General features: G+C 50.9%; 1 pseudogene; it reads right to left on the bottom strand.

Moving 5' to 3' along the window:
* Nucleotides 1-1,512: 1,512 nt before the first annotated feature.
* On the bottom strand, nucleotides 1,513-22,188 carry LOC122373182 (annotated as a pseudogene).
* Between the last annotated feature and the right edge of the window lie 60 nt (nucleotides 22,189-22,248).

The following is a 22,248-nucleotide window of genomic DNA, read 5'->3' as shown; positions in this document are numbered from 1 at the left end:
CGTCGGATCCGTGCAGGACAACCTGCCGCCTGAGTGTACCTGTGTTCGTGAACACTCAACACTAGAGTGACGTGTGTGATTCTGGACTACGTTGAAGCATATTGAGCTGACTCATTTCGTCATCGATCAAAAGTGTTTCAGTTATATCACACAATCCGCTGTCACCATCAGTCATGCCCGACCAAAGGCGCGCTCCTACACTGCTTATTGTGTCAAGTCCTCTTGACAGTTGACAGTGCTTGACGATGACAAATTTATCCTCCGACTCTTTGTACGGTAAAACCATCAGGCGACAACAAAACATACTCGATTGGCGACCTATCGACAGAATACAAACCACAATCATTCATCATTACGCTGATGTTTTGTAAACGGTCCGCCGTAACAGCTCCTTCGGCCAATGCGCAATTGGATGAGAATAGCCGGTTATCCGCCCTCTTTCCAAATTCCTTCTAATGCGAGAATATCGCTCCATTAGCTGTGAACGGCGCGGCCGCTTTGCCATACCTACCCCTTTCTGTGGGCTCTTGTTGTGGACCGAGATAGCTTCTGTTCAGTGTTTGAAGATGGGACTGAGTGTTCGTGTGCTCTCACAAGAGTGGACGGGACGGGGGGGGGGGGGAGAGGCGGAGTGGCCTCCCGTCGGGCCGATGAATTGGTACCGCGGCCGAGATATCTGGTCAGTCAGACTGCTGATGGACGGGTAGAAAGGCAGGAGAACGGATGGATAGACAGGTCCGACCAGAGGACGATGTCAAACAGGAGGGCGGGAGGTTAAGTTAGACAGAGGGAGGACAGGAGGCACGACAGGACGACAAAATCACCGAGCGATATATCATTGGTGCACTTGTCAAACAGTGTCAGAATTAGAACAATAATTGTTTTTATAGGCATGCAAATATTGTCAGCAGTGACGCTGACAGATCACACTGATTGAATCTTATTGATTGAGCACTTTACTCAAGGAAGGGGCGAAACAGGCAAAGGTTAAAAATCACAGATCTCCTCCAAATGGCCTGCAATGCTCTTCGTTCCCAGACGTCAGATTCAGAGTTCCCCACACACAAACACAACACCAGCATATGAAGTGCTCGCTCGCGCCACGAAACCAGTCGGCTCCACCAAGTCTAAATCGTTCCAGCGTGCTCTACCAGCCTGACTGACGATCGGTGGAGCGATTCTCACCCCGATCCTGATCAGCCTCCCCCCTCCCCCCCCCCAGCCACCCGGATCCGAGCCGAGCGTTCACTGAGCTCATCAAACGGGACGGCCGACCCCCGGCCACGCTTTGTTTGCCTCTAATAGCTCTAATTTGGCGTTGAATAATGAGTCGGCGGCGTCCCGGTGGCCGGGGCGGCCGCTGCGCCGCGGACAGATAACATCGCCGCCGCCGAGGTGTAGGGAGCAGATGTCGGCAGGGCGCTGCCGCTGCAGCCCAGAGGCCGTCCCCGGTCCCAGAGAGACTCAGGAAAGAGAGGAGAGGGGAAACGCCCGGGCAGTAAAACACTGAGCTGGTGGAACGTTAATGTGATGTGTATTTGGGTACGGTCGAACAAGATGACAGCAACAAAAACAGTTCATGTGACCCTTCAACGCGCCAATAGAATTCACGTAAAATATTCGGAACTTGTTTTGTCGTTTACGCGTGGAAAGGGTCATGTAAACTGCGTTTTATTAATGAGACATTGTTCATTACCAGCGCAATGGACGATGCATCAACATGAAGGTGACACAATGTAGCAACGCCCGGCAGCCTCGGGCACAAGAGCACAAGAGCACTCCACTCCTATAAAACCGGCTCCTCAAAACAGAACTCCCGTGTCGAGTTCATACTGCTGTCACTTCATTTCATCACCACAGCAGAGCTTCAGTCTATTCAGCACGAGCTAAAGTAACATTATGACGATCGACCAAATTTCAATAACTATTCCTTTGTGGCGACTAAAGGTCGCTTTTCTGGGCACGTGACATACAGGTACGGACTGCTTCCACCGACCGCTCGACACACGCCTCTGGTGACCCGGCGGCCGGTCAGGAGCGTCAGATTAGGTACGGTATCCGCGGTTAGCCCCGCTCTGACCATACCGTCCGCCGCCGCCGTACCCCTGACCCCGTCCGGCGGAGTCGCCTCCCCTGCCGCCGCCCGAACGGTACCCTCCTCCGGTGTTGTAGCCCTGTCCGCCGGAGTCGGTCCTGTAGCCACCCGAGCCGGTGCTATACCCGCCGCGCTGCTGTGAGCCGTACCCTCCTCCTCCTCCGCCGCCGCCGCCTCCACTGTAGCGAGACTGGGAGTTGTACCCGCCGCCCTGGGAGCCGTATCCTCCGCCTCCTGAGCCATACCCTCCGCCTTGTGAGCCATACCCTCCTCTTCCTGGTGAACCGTAGCTGTTCCTTCCGCCACCGCCACCGCCACCGCCACCGCCACCACCGCCGCCGCCGCCGCCATATGGGCTGTAGCGATGGTCCTGAAGGGGAACGATTGACGTCAGAAATATGCCACTGCGGCAGAGGTGTCCTGATAGACCCGAAGGCAGGGGCGGAAAGGGAAGATACCGAATTATGCGAATTCCATTCCATCCTGACTCTGATTTGTTGCTTTCCTGGCTCAGTATGTACACAAAGCAAAATGGCTGACAATATAAATTTAGACAAACGGATGATCCAAACACAAAACTTACCGTAAACAACATTACTACTACAGTAAAGAAGTCCGCAGCCGACTCGCGCCCGACAGAGACCTCGAGTCCAGCACTGGTCGCTACGTACCCGACTAGAGTAGGATGACCGTCCGTCCCGCTGGTACCCGCCGCCTCCGCCGCCTCCACGACTGCCACCGCCGCCACCGCCGCCCCGACCGCCTCCTGAAACAAGGATACATATATGATCAAGAGAAAAGTAAGGATTAACAGCAAATGATGTCATGGTTCAGCACATAATGTCTGGAAATGATTGCTGCCCTCAATGACGACCTAGCACTCTGGGGGAATACACAGTGAAATTGGCCATCGTCATCAATATTCAACGAAGGTCACACTGGATTCATAGCTTGGAACAATCCGGATTTTTAAACTATCACGTGTCACGGGTTAGGTCCACAGTAGGGGTGGCAAAATGTGGACCCGAGCACCCGGTCCAAAGAACCAGTCTGGACGTTCCTGGAAATTTTTCTGACGGGTTCAACCGGGTCCTACCATAAACTATACATCTTGCACACTACATATTATTGCAAAATATGAAGTGAATGAAAAGAATGTTTCTTTGCACACAGTAGCTCATGAGTATTCCCAGTGGGAAATAGGCTGTTTTACATGATGCAACTAATGATCCCTACAAGTAGTTTGCATTAATTGACTTTTGGGGAACGGGTCCAACTGGTTCAGATTCCAACTAAAACCGAGTCCGACTGGTTCGAGAAATGTCCAGCCGGGTCTGGTTCGAGTCTGGTTCCCAAAATTTTCATCTTTTGCCACCTCTAGTCCACAGGATATTACAATGGTGACTTGTTTGCCGGCATTGCCCCCATGAACGATCTCATCTCAGCCGTGCCTGATCTGACCGAAGACTTTTACAATATGCGATCATGCCACCGCTTCACGGCGGGGACGAGAGGAAGGGACAGCCAACACAGTGTTATGTGGTGTCCGTCATTCATGCGTAACCATGGTGATTGGTGATTGATCGTGGCTTAGCGCGCTCACATAGAACGATCGTAACAGCTGTGACCGAGTCCAGAGCAGAGAGGAGATCGCATTAGCGCCGATAGCATACTGCAGCAGAGGTGGATAAAAACACACGGACACGGCCAAAGCTGCGACACAGTGCGGGTTGCTGCGAAATGTAGGCGGGTCCCGAATACACTGAAAAAATCTAACCCAAGGCCGGCGAGTAAACCGATGTTTCACGGCTACCCCTATCCGCAACCATTTTTAACCACTCTCCCAGGAGTAGTGCTAGGTCCCATTGCGGTCTAGTCTTACTTGCTCTGAGCGGATATAACCGCTGTCAGCGAACATGTCCGCTGAGAGCATGGGCATTGGGCACGACTACACTGCAATGGGACCTTACTGTATGTACTCCTGGGAGGGTGGTTAAAAATGGCTGCGGATAGGGGTGCCCGCGAAACACCGGTTTACTCGCCGGCCTTGGGTTAACCCGCGCCCTGATGGGGTCTGCCGAGCAACGCGGTCTGATGGGGGGGGGGGGCATTTTGACCCTCCCCTAAGATCTCGAGAACCACGCAACATAGCGACAAGCGGCAAACGGCGTTGGATAGCCAACGGGGAACTACCTTGTGACCCAATTTCATTGACCTCGGTCAAACCGATGACGTCACAGGTCAGGTCAAAGGTCGAAATTTCACCGTTTACAGGCATTTCAAGAAATGCGTTGTAAAATCGAGTAAAATGCATTTCATTGAAAATCATCGATAGGGAAATGTTCGTCAAACACACATTTTGCTATTTGAGGTCACTGATACCAGGTCAGGTCACAGAGGTCAGGTCACTGAGGGTCAAAAATTAAAAATATCATGTGATGCATGTTTTATGGTCCATTTTATATGCCAAATGCGATTATGTGGGACAGGCAGCCCTTGGGGTCAGTTGAGATTATGTTTTGGTGAAGGTCAGGTCAAGGTCAGGTCAAATTAGGTCAAATTTCATAGTTGATATTTTTGCATAAAATGGGTATCGACTATCGATTCGATGCAGCTCGTCACGAGGAGTTCAATGGTGGTCTCCGTTTTGCGCCAGGTGGTCTAAAATTGCTAAAAATTGAGTTCAAAAATTTGACGTCATCAATTTTTAACAGTTTTTTTCGCTATAACTTGGCCAAAAAAGAGGTATCGTCTTATCTAAAATTTGGTATGTAAATCAAAGAGCGCAGGGACTACCACATATATTACGGTTTTTCGAAATTCGAAAAAATTGGATTTTTTTTAGTTTTTCTAAAAAAATCAATTTACTATTTTTGGGGGTGAAAATCCCAAAATTTCGGAAATCTGAGATAGAAGTTTTGTAGCGCCGTCATTTTCTACACAACCATATAAATAACTTTAAAATTGCTTGTTAACTGTAGAATTGGTCAGCGTTTCAAGATGTCATGTTTTTTGCTCATTTTTACTCGAACATGACCTCAGTTTGACCTCAATAACTCCTGATCCGAGGTGACCTGTGACTTGAAATTTTGTGTGAAGGTGTCAAATTGATGCCCGGTAAGGTACCCAAAATTTGGCGCCGCCGATTTCTCGCTATTTAAGAAAAAACACAGGGGGGCCAAAATGCCCCCCCCCCCACATCAGGGCGCGGGTTAAATTGTTTTCAGTGAGTAAGCAATGGATTTCTAGTACTTGACAGAAAATCTATGTGACTTCCAGCGCTAATGGTGATCTCTGGCCGATACAGGTCGCCCGTGGGCCGTGAGCACATCAACAGGAGACAGTCTTGGACACGGAAAGCGAAGAAGGGAAATGTTGCCGATGAGGTTCTAATGTAGGTTAGAAGAAGAAAGGTCTTGACGAGACACACTGCAAGAGCGAGGAGAGAGAGAGAGGAGAGAGAGAGGAGAGAGAGAGAGAGGAGAGAGAGAGAGGGAGAGAGAGAGAGAGGGAGAGAGAGAGAGAGAGAGAAAGAGAGAGAGAGGTAGAGGTAGAGGTAGAGGTAGAGGTAGAGGTAGAGGTAGAGATAGAGATAGAGATAGAGATAGAGATAGAGATAGAGATAGAGATAGAGATAGAGATAGAGATAGAGAGAGAGAGAGAGAGAGAGAGAGAGAGAGAGAGAGAGAGAGAGAGAGAGAGAGAGAGAGAGAGAGAGAGAGAGAGAGAGAGAGAGAGAGAGAGAGAGAGAGAGAGAGAGCCGGGGAAGGGAACCAGGACCCGACACCGGTCTCCTAGTCCCCAGCCCGGAGCGTCATCGTTGCGTCCGCGCGGCCGCACAAACTCATAAGCGGCGCGTCCGTGACGGCTAACCAGCTTAGGTCCGATATTGGCAGTTATTAGCGGCGTCCCGACACGCCGGCACCAGATCGGCAGTGACGTCAGGGGCCATCCGTTGGAGGGGATTATTTTTCCTTGTAGCCATTTATTACAACCTGTTGAAGTTTTTAACATTCGACGCATATGTCCAACCATCCAACGAACGATTTTAATTCGGCAAGAGAACACCGAAACAGGACACATCAAGGACTTAATACATACCTAAACATGCCAGTGAATTTGATGTCATGAACTTAGCTCGAGCTTTGAGCTTCGCTTTCAGCTATTCCACATCGTTGTTGGAGGTCCCGATTCAACCTTTCCAAACCAGATAGGATAATACTTCTCCCATTCCACGGCATGGATCCTTGCCGAGTTCCCACGCCCAGGCTGGAGGTATCGTCACCGGACGAACTGCGATCACCTCCGCACGGTCGGGCGGACAGGACAGAACAGAGCGGAGGCCAAAGTGGCGCAGCGGAGGCCAAAGTGGCGCAATATTACACCTGAGTCGACAGCGACAATTAAACGAGCAACAGGCGCCGGTCGACGGACGTCGGACGACGGGCAGCGACGAACGAAGGCCGACAGGGAGCTGTGCGGCGTGCGACAGGCGGGCGGTGCCACGGGGAATCCGCGATACGCCCCGATGAGCTACCGATGGCCAGTAGGTACTGGTGGAAATGAGGCAGCGTGGTGGTGGAACACCGGATCTCGGCTGGAGGCCAATGAGGCGGTGTGCCGAGCGGCGAGCACCCGCGCGAGTGTTTAATACCGGCTGGACCGGCGGCCGATGACAGGCGTGAAATGACCGGAGAGTAATGAACAGGATGTAACGACAAAAATGGTGCTGGTAGCGATCGACATTTACCGGACTTATCAACTTGCCTCGCAATATTGCGATACAGAGTAGTTAAAAAACGTGTGCCCACATCACAAATTGGTCGTGAGCTGTGAAATAAAAAGCACTGGGTAACATTAAAATATGACACGGCATAGCGCAGCATCAGTGAACTAGCTCAAACGTCCCTCCACAACTCTTCAATGCATTGGACGAGACTCATGACCGGAAAATGGACCCGATGTTAGCGTCTACGCACCAACGAAATTATAAATTGCTAGGAATATCGCCGCCGCCGCCACCACTTCCACCTCGGCTGCCACCGCCGTCCGTCTCCCCGCCTCCAATAGCGTCGACGGCGTCCAATCTACCGCTGTGCGCTACCGCCCAATGACCCTTCCTCCCCGGCAGCGCCACCCTGCCTCTTGAAGCCACTCCAGGCGCCGCGCACACGGCCCATATTGGCACGCCGCGCCGCCGGCCGCTCGCCCTTATCGACACGCGGAGCGATTGCGCTGGAGGGCCTCTCGAAAATATAACAGACCTGAATTCAGCTGTCGCGGCCAGCAAATAATATTCATGTCACCATTCGGCCGGGCCGCCACCGGCGCACACACGGATGATTTCGCCGGCCGTGGTCTCAAAATTGCCGGCGAGCTGGTGTGTTGTGGCCCTAAGTTCGGATAGGAATGCCAGATACGGCCTGAACTAAGAACCGGCACCTTCGGCTGGCCAGTGACGAACCTGGGTTAAATAGGTAAGTGACAAAAGATTTGCAACAGGCTCCCCCCCCAAAAAAAACACGATTTTCAATTGGACATTTTTTGATCCGATCCCCGATACTCAAATAAACCGTTGCATTTTAGGAGAGCATGTGCGATGAAGCTGTGAAAACGATAAGCCAAACTATTGTGCAGGCTCAACTGACTCGCCAAGTTCCTAATGTCTACCTGAAAGCTGTATTATTGCTGCAGCAGTCCAGCATCAATTCAGCATTATTGATTCCGACCAGTTGAAGCTGGTCCATCGATGGCAAATACCAAGCCAGACGTGAGAATTAACTCCGCAAAGTGGCCATCTTAACGTCAGACCTGCTGCTGAGAAGACACCCAAAGAGCTCTGATTGAGCCGTGGGATAGTGACTCCGAGTCTCAGGAGTCGGCGGACTTAATATCTAAAACCGCCGGCAAGAAACTTTCGATGAACTTTAAAGAAACGGCATTGGAAACTCAGTACGCTTGAACACGGTTTGAAGGGCAATTCAACAATACATATTTGGCAAAATGGCTCAAATATTTCAAAACAAGCTGCGTCAAGTGGACCAAAGGCTGTGCTAAGGCACGGTTTTTAGTCACGTTACTGAGAGCCAGAACCAACTATAATCCCCTACGTGCTTGTATATGAGACCGAAATCACTGCTATATAAATTCACTTACTGCAATATCAACTGACGCTCAACTGAAAATAACTTCGGAGACTAATACAAAATAACTTCAGTCAGAGAACTATACCAGGATAATTCTCAATTCACAACCTGTCCCAATATCAAAGCCGAGATATGCAGCATCAGGCCAGAACGAACCATGTCATTCCAGTTTCACCCAGGGGCGGCTCCTCGGTCCTCTCAGCCATGTTGTGCCTCGCTCCCCGGTCTATGTCGCGCTGCGAACACACCTCTCACGGGAGCAGACTCCGGTCGCTCCCACCACTGCGTACGTCAGTTCATCCATCCTTCGGCCGAGTCCAGCAAACAGCTGCTCTCCAATGACCCTCCACGTCGTCTCGAGACCTCCTCAGAGCCTCATTACCCGGTGGCCGAGTGTTTCTCCACATAAACATGTTTAGTCGCCTCTGAGCGTTCACACCTCACACCAGCCCCGCCCTGCCGGTCGGCCGTCCTCCCAGTGACGTCACACTCCTCTCCGTGACGTCACTGGTCGGCAGCAAACAGCGGGACGCGGCGGCGTGAGCGAAAGTTGGCCGCCGGAACGACAGAGCGTCAGGTAGCTGCGGCTCGCAGCTCTCCGCAGAAGACACTCGTCGAACAATGGCGCGTGAAATGCGACAACAAAACACTCGGCCGTCGCGGCGACTGCACGCTGCGGTGACGATGCCAGGCGGGGGCGGGGACGGGGGCGGGGGCGGGGCGCCTACTCGAACCAAACATGGGACAGAGGGGTGCCGAGCGGCGGCCTGCACCCGGCCCGGGAGGTCCTCAGAGGCAACACCGGCAGCCAATTGGTGGTTAGAGAGGAGCGCTGCATGGAAAACAACACGCCGGGCGGGGTGGGACGCGAATACAGACAGCTATGCCACCGGGAGTAGTCGATGGACTGGAGAGGGTGGTCAGGGGGAGAGGCGAAATAACCCATCGAAAAGCAGACCGAACCAAACCGAAAACAGGCCGGTGCTTCAACCTGTCACCGGTGCGGAGTTATCTCTCCATCTCACAAACGCACTGCGGGGGAGACGCGAGCGGACAACACTTGAGTTCTAGCGTGCGAGAAACACTACAGCTGAATGACACCCAATGTTCTGCTAAACGATGATGATGATGATGATGATGAATTTGGATTTGGGCGCCCCACGAGTCGTGGAGCACTCGCCCAACACGCAGCAGCCAAATCAGTGTCACGATTGTGTCAAAACAATTATTTGCTTCACATATCTCATCGGTATCTGCTTCGGTAAGAATTTGGACATCTCTCAGGTTGAAGGTCTACAGAAAGTATGAAACCCGACTGTCGCTTATGAGTCACGAGCCATTTACGAGTCAGTTCTAACAGTCATGGGACCCACCCCGTTCTCCCGAGCTGAACTCACCGTTGTAGACGCCCTGCCAGTTTCCGGGCGGGCCCTGTCCCATCAGACTGGGTGGCCCGCCCGGCATCAGCGGCGGTACGCTGTTGTAGCCGGCGCTGCCGTCACTGCGCGACCGGTGGTGGTGGAACCTGGCGGACGAGGTCAGGTCAGGTCAGGTCAGAACACGCTGCCGTCACTGCGCGACCGGTGGTGAAGGAATCTGGGGACAGGTCAGGTCAGATCAGGTCAGGTCAGGTCAGGTCACAGTACCACACGCTGCCGTCACTGCGCGACCAGTGGTATTACAGTCGGTGACACACCAGGGAAATAAGCTAAAATTAGAGCGCTCTATTTATTGCTCCCGCTACTTCACCGTCTCCCATAGGGTCCTGTGTTGAGCTGGTGTCGAGGCTCTAAAAATGACGCCGATTTTTGCACCCTTCTCACGAAAACCGCTCGGACCGCCTGGAAACTAATTGTTCCGCTCTAAAAATTTCATGATCGACGGAAAAATGAATGAGGAAAAGATTGGTCCTGAAATAATTCTGAACTCCCTGTAGAACATATCGAAATATGGCTGCAAAACTAGGAGCATGTCAAAATCGACAAAACAATACAAATAAACTTACCGGGATTTTTTTATTTTCCATGCATCTGTATATGAAATCAGTCGGTTTTTTCGGAAAGATTATCTTCTGTTTAATAAATAATTCCACAATTGCAATCGAGAAAAAAAAAACATTTCTGCTGTGACAGCAGTTTTGGCATTGTGCCAGTCGTGCCAGTAGTGTGGCGTGCGCGGTGCTGCGTGGTCGTCGGGACGGAGTTGTGAGTATTTTCGGTGTTTTAAATGGTTGATGGCCATTTGAACCAGCTTTATATTATTTCCTACAAATTTTTGCATCAAATTATTGCTTTGAAAGACCATTGAAACCCCTTATCTCTTCATGAAACACGATCATATTCATCGTCGACGAAAATGGCGCGGGACCCCATGTGCGTTCCGATCGAAATAAATCGTAAATTAAATAATATTCGATGATAAGTATCATATTCTAGTGACACATTTTCATAAAATAAGGCATAAACTTTGCAAGGAAGTCAACATTGGATAATTGGATTCTTATTTTGCTCACATATCCTTGTGTAGTCAAATGGCTCAATTGTTAGATAAATGTAAGCATATGTTTTGGCTTGATGTTTGCTGTGAAACCACCCAGCCACTTGCTGGTTGAGTGGTTTTGATAATTACCTGATAATCATTTTTCCTTTTCCTTAAAAGAAACTAAAATTCTTTTAAAAGTAATCCATTTTAGGAAAGGCGGCTTGCTCATTGACATTTCATGTTCTTGTTTTGTTATTGCTGGCAGTATTTTGATACAATAATGCAATATGAATTTTTTGCAATAATAAAACCTAAGACAAACCTAGTTAATGCGTCAATCAAACACCCAACAGAAAGATTGTGAGTCCTTGTGACGTGAAGTAGAATATTCTATGAATGTGTTATATAGAATATGCCAAATTTTAAATTAATTTATTATTTGATACTGATAGCTGAGCATGTGAATTATGCAACAATATAATTTCATTTTCTGGTTTTGAAATAGCCGGCAGTATTTTACTTCAACAAATGTAATATACATGGAATACATGTTGTTATGTTATGTTATGTTAAAAGTTTAATAACAGCAAACAGAAGGGGCTGTTTCAGCAGATAATGTTTGTACCTTATGCATTACCTTTCTTTTCTGCAGGACCATGCTTCCGCTGGGTGGTCGACATTTGCCTCCTGAAGAAGTTGAGCAACATGAAGACCACCAGATGAGGTGTCTGCAGTTCATGTGGAACTCTGCAGACTACAAGTGTTATGCCAACCACAACCAAAGTGCTGTGATCATGGAGGCATGAACCTCATGACAACACTTCAGATTTGCAGTTGTACCAAAGTGTGATTCAAACCACCTGTGGCATCTCACTCAATGTGTGAACAGTGTGATCATTGTGCAGTGTTCAGCTGCAACTAAGACATTATTAGTGACTTGTTTTGCAATTAGCCACCAAAAGCATTTTTGGGCTGGCTGCTGTAATTTGTTGTGCACTGCGCAATAGTGGTAGTGTTTTGTCACTTGTCAGGTTGTCAGTTGTGCATGTTGCATGTTTCTCTTCCCTCGGCCCTCATTATCAGTTAAGTGGTGAATTGGCATCACTCAGTCTCCCCAGATCTCCATTGACTGTCTGTCAACCACCTAACTTGAGATAGTATTTGCTAATAGTGTCAGAAAAGAAGTGATTGTAGACATTTTAGGAATATGAGCTCCGTTTCATGCGTGTTGCAGTGGTCATTTTGTCACTTGTCCCATAGTGTAATAAATGGAAACTGTTGTTCCCTTTTCAAGGTACTCGCGGATGCAGAAAGCGTTGGGCCTAATTATTAAACGCACCCTTCTATCAGCGACGCACGAAATCGACAAATATCATCCTTTTTAGAGCAGGAGGAAACGAACACTTGTGAACATAATGTACCTACAACTGTATAGCTGTATAGCTACCTAACAGTGCATAAGGAATTGGAATTCTGGGAGTTTTTGAAATTCGGAGAAACTCAAGTTGTCGACAGGTATGCCCCCTTGTACGTCAAAGACCGCCTAAAAAACAAACGTCTACAAATGAAGGCAGTATTCGTATGTTCGTTGTAATTGCAGCAGCCTAGCAACATGCATTGCGGTCCGATGGCGAATTACACTCGTGCTAAAAAAACTATGCCGGTAACTGCCAACGTACTTAGGTCGTAGGTGAGAGGAAGGGTTATGTCAAATGTCAACATCAAAGAAATGGCTTCATCTGAGCTGTGCCTATTGTACATAATTCAACCAATCTATGCATTTCGTTTCTTGCAATCTACTCATGCTTTCACTCCAGCTTCAGAGTAATCATCCCATATTGTACGATTGATTTCTATGGCAGTTCGGAATTGCTAGCCACGTCTCACCTCCGTCTGGTGGCCCCGCATCGGCCCACTCGGCCGCTCTAAAATTGACTTAGGGAGGAGGATGGTGGCTTTTATTTTAGCTTCTCCGCTGACTGCGGGGAGCGCCGTCGCCGAGGTAGGAGCAATAATTAGCTTATGTTTGGGACTAATTTCCACGCTTAATTAACATTTTAATGTTATTTTAATTAATTCATGTTAATCTTTGACGCATTCTCTTTCTATTGATACCATCCACCGGTCTGAGAATTACTGCCTTGCTGCGTAAGGGCCGATAAAAGATCACGCTTTTAGGGGTATCTCTTCAACATGGGGCAGGAGCAATAAATAGAGCGCTCTACTTTTAGCTTATTTCCCTGGTATGTCACCAACTGATTAGTGATAAAAAATCAGCTCATTTAGCTACCCAAGAGCTGCAGATGCCAACCACAGCTTATAAAAATATTAATATTTACTCAGCGATATGATTTTGTTCATCGGGCTTTTGGCCATGACTACTAAGGCCATTTCGAACTCAAGTATCACCAAAAACCCAGATGTTCTACTTCGATCTCCATTCTCTACTGATCATGTCCATTGTGAGGCATTGTCCATGTTATGTCACTTCAGCCGGGCATGGTCGCCATCGCAAATCGTTCCACTAATCCCGTGTCTATCGGCTTGGTGAGCGGGATCTATGGCGATCGTTAGCACACCAGCGTCGAGTACCATATCGCCATGCGCCTGAGAGTCCTGGTACACCCTTTACCAACGCCTGATCGGGCAAGATCAAGATCAAGATGCCCCATACTTCCTGGTAATTGGCATCGAAGAGGACTGGATAATCCTTGAGGACATGCCACCACGCTAATCACAAGCTCATGATGACGGTGCATGCTAATTTGTTGACCGATCCCGCGTCCAAGCAAAAAATCGTCAAGAAGGAAACGTGATGTAACATATGATTGGATTCTCAATCATGCTAAAAGGCAGCTAACATCTCATAAATGGCCTAATAAATAGCTCATGAATCGATTCAAAATCAGGCGTTATCGGCCAGTGGCTGACCCATCGATTCTCAGGCCAGCCCACAGCAGTGTCTGTATGTATTTGTCCGGGCTGACTCGCCGGGCCAGGCCGAGCCAGGCCAGCCCGACTCGCCGGACCGAGCCAGGTCGCCCGGACACCGGGCGCGCCTCCCGCCCCGTGTCAGCCGTGTTGATTCAGATGACGACCCACGGCGGACAGCGGCCGGCCGGCGGCTGTATGTCGACCAGAGCCTCGCCCGGCCGGCGGCTGTGTGCCCAACAGTCGGGCGCGCCGTCACCGCGCGGCGAGGTGTCGCTGAGAGCTCTCTCCGGCACCCCTCCCCTCTCCCCAGCCCCGTCCCCGCTCCTCAGAGTGGGGGGTTTGCAGTGGGACCAGCTGACACTGCAGGAATGGTGGGCAAAACCGCACACTCGGGAGCGAGAGAATTTGTACAGTGTTTGGGTGGAGGGTGGAAGGAACGAAATGCGATCAGAGGGCAGAAGATACGAGTATGTTTTACCAGCAAGGTTCATACCTCGTAACTCATGCATAACGTAAATGAATTCAACGTTGAAATGAATCAACACAAATGCATGATGGTAAAAAATGCCAACGGCTATTCAGCGTTGAATCATTCGACACACCAGACGCTCGCAAGTCGGCGATCGTCATCCAACCCGAACAAGTATCAACCCTCGTGGTCATCAATCCGGCCACGATCGATTTAAGAAACTCTCTTCAACGCACTCAGCTGCGCCAAAAACGCTTACACCGGCGCGGTCGGCAGCAGCAGCTCGCCTCTGCACCAGGCAGCAGCACCGCCCGAGCCGCGCCCGTCCAGCCAGATATAACTGTCTTAGTAAACGGCCGTCGAATCGGCTGAATAGATAATTGCTGTGCCACAGAGTGCCCAGTCATGCTCCTATACAACCAGCACAGCCGCACATTTACTGCGAGTGCCACTCGTTGACAATGACGCGGATAACTCGGCTGGCATTGCTCGGTGGGCAAACCACTCAAAGTTCCACCGGTGGCACCGGCGGTGTCGAGGCAAACACCGGGGCCAGGACGGCTCAGGACGCAGCGCTGGACCTGGCGTGACTCGCGGATACACAGCCGGGACCTCATATTGAGCAGCACACATATCTGGTCTCCGGCGGCTGCCGCTGGTGTGAGCGGCAGACGGTGGGTGGAAATCCCAACCCCGTGGTGGCCTGAGTAAGCACAGACGGAGGTGACAGGGCAGGGACGGCCACAGCAGAGGTAGACTACCTGACAGTCCAGCCTGACAGGTCATCTGACAGTACGGCGTGACAGGCCACCACCTGACAGTCCGTCCAGCGGGACGGTCATGCCGGTCGGAAGGTGCAGGGGTGTCTGGATTAACATGATGCTATTCCTGACTGATGCGGCAACTTACTGCCGGTAGATCTTGAAATCTGGCACTGCGCGAAAGCGCGCAGATGAAGGTAGTGCTATACTAAAACCACAAACATTCAGCAATTAATATACCACCCGGTGTATGATGATGGTGCGATTCGTGACCACAAAGGAACTCGAAAGCGGTGACGGGTCGCTGGGCTGACTCACTGGGCCAGCTTTAGGGGAAAACGCCGACATCTAGCGGACGAAGGGGAAGTTCTAGTTGATGGCGTAAGCGGATTATAGGCATTTACGGGATCTGGCGTGGGTACTTTTCTCACTATCGAAGTCAGTGTTCATTTCACAAGATTGACATATTCCTGGCAGCCAAAATACTGTCGAACAAAGTCCTGTCTCCACCACCAGAATCTTGCAAATGTGCTGCCTCGCTGCTTCTGGTCACAAACTACCAATCCTCCGAGCTTCCAAATATTCTTTTTTTTTTAATTTCCTAACAAGCCTCTTCCCAAATAGGTACTACTCATTTCCCGGCAGCATCCATTATCCCCCTGAACCCATTCAGTGTCCTCCCCCTCCCACCTTCCCGCGTCCCCCGGTCTTACCCGACCATCCAGTGTCCTCACCCTCCCACTTTCCCGCGTCCCACCCGGTCTTACCCGACCATCCAGTGTCCTCCCCCCCCACCTTCCCGCGTCCCGTCCCCGGTCTTACCCGACCATCCAGTGTCCTCCCCCTCCCACCTTCCCGCGTCCCGTCCCCGGTCTTACCCGACCATGCGGTGACCGGCGGCGCCCAGCGATGCCACAGTGTTGGAGCGGGCCATACCGATCTGGGGCCGCCAGCGCTGCTTGGCCGCGGCGTCCAGGTCCTGCGGCTTCAGCACACGAGGCGGAGATCTGACGGAGGGAGGGGCCACATGTCAGGTCACATGTCAGGTAATCAGGTAGTAGGTCACAGGCCGGATGACGAAGACGCGTCGGATCAGCTGGAAAGCCACGCAGAAAAGAAAAAATTAAATCCAGAAAAGTCACCGGCGGCATTCGGCACGCTTTTGGCAGGGAAATGAAGCCGATCCCATCTTGCGGGCGCTCATTACTTAGCTGTAAAAGATAAGCGATGAAGTATCCTATACTCACATGGCACCGGGCAGCTTCTTGGCCGGAAAGACGAAGCCCTCCGGGAACTGGGGGTCCTTGTACCGGCATCTGTAACCAGGGAGCAAACATGACAGTCAGGTTACATCGAACTTGAAGGATTGACGTTTGTGGCAGCCGCTTTTGCTTAAGCTTCCAAACAGCCCGTTTTCAATAGCCAATATGACAGACAGAAGAGCCTAAAATGTACTGCACAGAACAGGATTAAAAGACATAACCGTATTTCATCGATTGCCATGCCCAGGTTACATAAACAGTTACTCATCTGGCAAGTTGAATTTCAACCAAGACGTTGAGATAATACGTCACCCTGAAATACCCCTCCGCCCTCATACCCGTTCCCCGTCCACCACCGTATATCCACTCACGTGGCCACCTGGTTGTTGTGGAAGCTCTTGCAGAGCGGTATGGGCGATATGACATCGGATCCCTGGTCTATGAGGTCCTCGGCGGGCATCAGTGTACCGCTCATCTTACCAAACAGCTCCGGGTTGGCCTCGACCGTCTCCTGAGGAACGACGACGGGACAGGACTGAGGCCAGGTCGCGTCTGATCCCAGGGAAAAGCTGGCAACGGCTCAAGAGCCAGCTATGCGACATTTGCAGACAAAAAAAAAAAAAATCGAGAAACGTACCCAACTCTAAGATAATTCATACACCATCCATTTTTCGACACAACAGCCTAACAAAAGCACATCTTATCCATACAACATCAAAACAAGTGATCGTCCTGCTCCCATCCTCCTCTCCCTCAATCCCCTCTCACCACGTTGGACTTGTACATCTCCTGCATCACGGCGTAGCCCGGATGTCGACTGCCGATGAACAACCGGTCGTCGCCGCGCACGTTCCTCCTCTTTTCGTCCTCGGTCAACATGTGATAGACAGACTTCAGCGCCGCCTTCAGCCGGACCTCCGACACGAACGGCAGCAGCGCCACGCCCTGCCACGCGAACTTCTTCCCGTTCAGGTCGATCTTGAAGTCCACCGGGTAGAAGTCGATGATGGGTGAGTGCTGTGTGGAAAGAGAGAAAAAGGGGAGTTGTAGATGGCTGATGTTGAAGCACTCCACAGGTAGTTGATACGTTGACTGCAAAATTAGGCTGATAGTGTGTGTGTGTGAGTGAGTGAGTGAGTGAGTTGAGTAACTTAGTGAGGTGCTTGAAAGAGTGAGTACTAATAGTAATTAAGTTTAACCTACACGTCTAAGGGCTCCCATGTGTTCGTTATCGCAGCCTGACATTGCTCTGCGATTTCCAAAATTACCACGCCTCTCGCCAGCCAGCCAGCTCCCCTACCGCCACCTACCGGGTCCATCATGAGCTCTCCCCAGGGCTCGGGCACGTGTGACCGACTGGCAGCCGGGAACACGCTCATTAGCTGTTCGAGCGGCTTGAACGGCGCGGCCAGCGTAAACTGCGGCTTCATGTCGCCGATATTGACAAAGTCGGAGGCGAACGGGGCGTAGTGGTAGGGAAAGTACCACTTCCATGACGCACAGCCCTGAGGGAGAGATGGTGCGAGTTAGAAAACGGGAAGGCAGATACGAAGAAACACAACAGTTCTAAGTTTCATGAAAAGTTTACAGACTATAGTTTGCAAGTCAAGTGAGGCATAGTATTTCAAGGCAGGCACAACTCATTCAATGACTAGGTATACCACAGGCGGCCGGGTTTCTAGAGAACCTCCATTATCAGACAGTTTAACTTTCGCCATAACTACCATCAACGCACCACATTCCACAGTCAGGAAGATATTACACAACCAACAGACCACACAGTAATTTCCTCATGAGCCACAATGTCATACTGGCCCGTCTTACCTGATAGTAGTAGCGGAGCACCCAGCACAGCCCGAGCACGTACTCTCGGGCCAGCTTGTGCCGGAACTCGATATTGTCCTTCATCACGTCAAACTTGGACTCGTAGTACCTGAGAGGATGGTGCAGTGTAGCTCAATTATGACATGATCTGGATGGCCCAGTCATTGACGCTCAAAGAAGGTTGCTCAACTCAATGGCTGAGTTAAAAAGACAAAAAAAAAGGCTGCAAATGACATTCACTGACTGGGTAAAAGAGCAGAATATTTTAGATAACCGTCAAACAGCTCGAAAGTATAGTCGGCCTGGTCTTCACATAAACATGCGTCCTCTGAGTAGCCCCACAGAGGTTCAGTCACGCTTTACTGCTATGCTGAATCAATAATCGAACTCAGCTTACGACGTCCCTCCACTTTAACGTTGGCTCCGTGATTACTCCTGTCACGGTGGTAACACACCTGTCCTTGAATCCGTCCTCCCACAATCATCCCATAGTCCTCCCACTCACACTACTGCCATAACTGTGCCGTACCTGTCCTTGAAGCCGTCCTCCCACAGTCGGACCTCGTCGGGCGTCTCTTCCTCACTATCCGAGTCGTCACGGGGCCGCTTCTGGCCGGCTGACGCAGACTGAAACAACACTCAAAGTGTTAGACAGTAGGCACCTCTGACCTCTGAGAGACAGCAGACAGACCATTCGAGACGCTTCTGAACGGCAGAGGCCGACTGAATGACGCCAAGACAGCACCACACACCGGTCAGCGACGGATCAGCTCGACACACATGACAAACGCAAATAGTGATAAACAACAGCCATCCGCATTGACTGGGAAGAATGACGGTAAGACCGTAAGCTTGGTATACATACTGCCAACATTGTCATGGGACGGCTAAGACAAAGCAGCGTAGCCGCTGAGCAGACAATTTCACAAGTCATTTCACAAGTCATTTACATTACTGCCCACAGCAGCTGATTGTGACCCAGCATCACTAGTGTAAACCTCTGTGAGCTCATCGAAGCATCCTATCGCCAACTCACGCTGTCGATGATACGGTTATTCTCGGCCTTGAAGTCGGACTTGGCGGCGATCTGCTCCATCCGGATCTGGTACGACTCCTTTCGGGCGTTCTCCACGGGCTTTACCGCGCCGCCGACCGCCTGGTGAACGGAGGTCACGGGTTCAGAGGAGAGGGCCAGCCAGAGGTCAGGGGTCAGAGGCGAGGGCCGATCAGAGGTCAGGACTAAAAAACAACACGGGACATACCAATCAAGAACGCGAGACACACCAATGAGCGTCAAACGGTATCATTTCTTTTATCACCTCAGGAGTCCACCAACTATCGACCACTGAGCTAAAAAGACGGACATTTCAGCAAAACGTAAGCTTAAGCTCATTCGCACTTTTCTTTGCTCTGAATGAAACACCAGGCCTGAAAACCGACCCCACCTAAGCCCAGCCCTTCCTTATTCCACAGTCCACCGGCCGCACCTGCGGAGCGAACTGCCCTCCGAGGTGTTTTCTCGCATCTGCCTCGCGCTTCTGGCGGCGCTGCGCCTTGTTTCGGGCGCGGAACGAGAGCTCCCGGCGCTGACGGGACTTAAAGATCTCGTCCTCCATCTGTCCAAGGTCCTGCATGATGAGCTGCACTCGCTGCAGGTTCACCCGGCCGCTGTTTGTGAGAAAGCCCTGCAAAGTATGTGTGGGGAGGGGGTTACTCGCTGCAGGTTCACCCGGCCGCTGTTCGTCAGAAAGCCCTGCAAAATTGGGAAGGGGAGGGGGGGGGAGTGTCACTCCCTGAAGGTTCAAAAACAAAACAAACAGGGTCAAAAACCCTGTAAAAGAGCAAGGGGTGGGGGTGGCTGGTAGGCGTGTCATTGCCAAAAGAAAAAAGAAAAGAATGTACTGTTGCACCTCCAACATGAACTGTGATTATACAAAACTTTGACCTGTCAGCAGCTTCCGCTTCAAAACAAACAACCACCACTTCCCAGACGCTTCACCCTAGCCGCAGCTCCATCAGCCGAGCAAGCAGACACTGACCCCGGTCTTGTAGACGGTCTGTTTGTAGAGGTTGACCAGCCGGTCGATGGCCCCCTCGCGGATCTCCAACGACGGAAGGTGCGGCAGAAAGTCGTTACCGACGAAAAAACACATAAACACCCAGTCGTCGATCGCCCGCTCAAAGTCGTACTGAAAGCGGAAACGAGACGGCGGCGAGTCAGAAACTCAAGGATCGACAGCAGCCGATTATTCAATGAACGAATAAAGCCGACATGAAAAAGGTTGTTTTGCCAGAAACGGAAAAAAAACGAAATAGCTGAAGTACTGAAGTGTACAGTAATCACAAAGCGATACTAGTCAAAATAAGCACGCCTGCATATTATGTGGCCATGACAAAAAAGAAACTGATCAGGATTCTTACAAAACGTTACATAGGTAACATTACATCAAGAATCATGGCGGCCAATTTGATTGAAACACATCCCACAGCCAGCAATCTCATTTTCAACATCACTGTTTCAGCGGGCCACCGGCGGACCGACCTGGAAGGGCAGGTTGGGCATCTCCAGCTCGCGCTCCAGGTACTCTCTGAGCACGTTGAGCCGCACGAAGATGTACTGGGTCTCGGCCACCACCGGTAGAGGCTTCTCGTCGTGCTCGCCCTGCTTCTCGCGCACATTACCCACGCACTCCTTCATCTCGTGGCCTGGCAGAGGACGAGCGCGGCGTCAGGTGAAGTTCGGCTTGTGAATAGTCATTGGAAAGACACCAAGGCACCAGACTTTCCAGACCTTAGTCGGATAGCAATTAGAATCCATGTTGAACCAGCATTAAAAGCAGTCAGCAAGACGGGAATCATTTTACCGAATCCCTCGCCATCCTCCCTGGCTCCTCGACATGAACTGTCACACATGAAATCATAAACCTCTTCCTTACACTGTCTGATACCACAAAACATTTAGGAATACATTCATTCAACATGAATCACTTATATTATGATAGGTTGCTTTACGAACAAAATCTCAGAACAATAACTCACGCAGACTATTGTAAACCACGCCCTTTCCCCACCCATTCCACCTCCCAGGCCTCCCATCAGCACGACAGCCCGCCGACTGACCGATTTGTCCGCAGATCTCGCACGGTCTCGGCTGGTTCGGTTTGAACTCCTCCCTAATGATGGTGAAGTTGGGCTCGTGTGTGGCCAGACCCAGCATGATGAGATCGGCGTCGGCGCCGCACAGCACGTGCTGCGTGTTCGGGTCGTGCGACGGACTCGCTGTAATGGGGGAGGGGTGCAGAGGCCAGTCGGGGTCAGGTGGGCCTTGATGGGTAACTTATGGCCTGAGGGCTACCGGCTAGTTGGGGCGTTGAGGGCCGCTGGTTAATTTATGGCTAGCTGAGCGGACGTCATGAATAGGTCATGCCATTGCTTCTTCAGCATGTCACGTCAGTCAAGAGTCACATGTGAGTGCCGCCAGCTCGTAATCGTACATCAAGGCATTCAAAATACAAAAATACAAAAAATGTAGATTGTATAGCTTCCCCACTAAGCAGCATACGTCCCATTATCCCAAGGCACTGACAGTGACTATCACTCGCTTAAACTGACCCCGCTGCCGGCGGATGTAGTCCATGATCTTGTGCTCTCCCTCTCCGGGCACGTTGGCGTCCGACAGGATCACCTTCAGGTCCTTCCAGCCGGCGTCGTGGTTCAGACGCTCGTGCACGTAGAAACACAGACACTTGCTCAGCCGGTCCATGAACGGCGTGCCCTGGGGGAGAGCGGGTAGGTCAGAACGCATGTCATCTTAGTTCTTACACCGTCCAGCTCACATGTGACCACTTAAACCAGCATGCTTTATTCATAGATGTCGATTTCATTCATATCGTTCATCGATTCAGCATATAAACACTAATTCAGGCTGCGTTTATCGGTTGGTAATTCTTACACCATTTTTCCTGAATAAAAGTCGGCAAATAAAACAACTTCACTTGTCAGACTGAACTGCTCCCCATCGCCGTCCGTCCGCCGACACTCACCGGTGTGATGCAGTTGCTGTCAAAGTGTTCGCCCTTGGGCTTGTCGGGCGGCAGCTCGACGCCTTTGCTGCGCAGCTCGGCCTTGATTCGCGCCATTTCCTCCAGCTTCTCGGCCGTCTCTTACTGGCGCGGAAACGGCGCGAGCGCTGCTGGTTCATCTTGGCGCGAGGAGCCTGGGCCGAGGGAAGGGAAGGGGGGAGGTCAGCTAGTACGGTGGAGGCAGAAGAGGTAAG

Source organism: Amphibalanus amphitrite, unplaced genomic scaffold (assembly GCF_019059575.1).
Source record: "Amphibalanus amphitrite isolate SeventyFive unplaced genomic scaffold, NRLGWU_Aamphi_draft 001456F_arrow, whole genome shotgun sequence".
Classification (NCBI taxonomy): domain Eukaryota; kingdom Metazoa; phylum Arthropoda; class Thecostraca; order Balanomorpha; family Balanidae; genus Amphibalanus; species Amphibalanus amphitrite.
The sequence above is the reverse complement of the archived record's forward strand: the minus strand, read 5'-3'. Positions and strand labels throughout refer to the sequence as shown.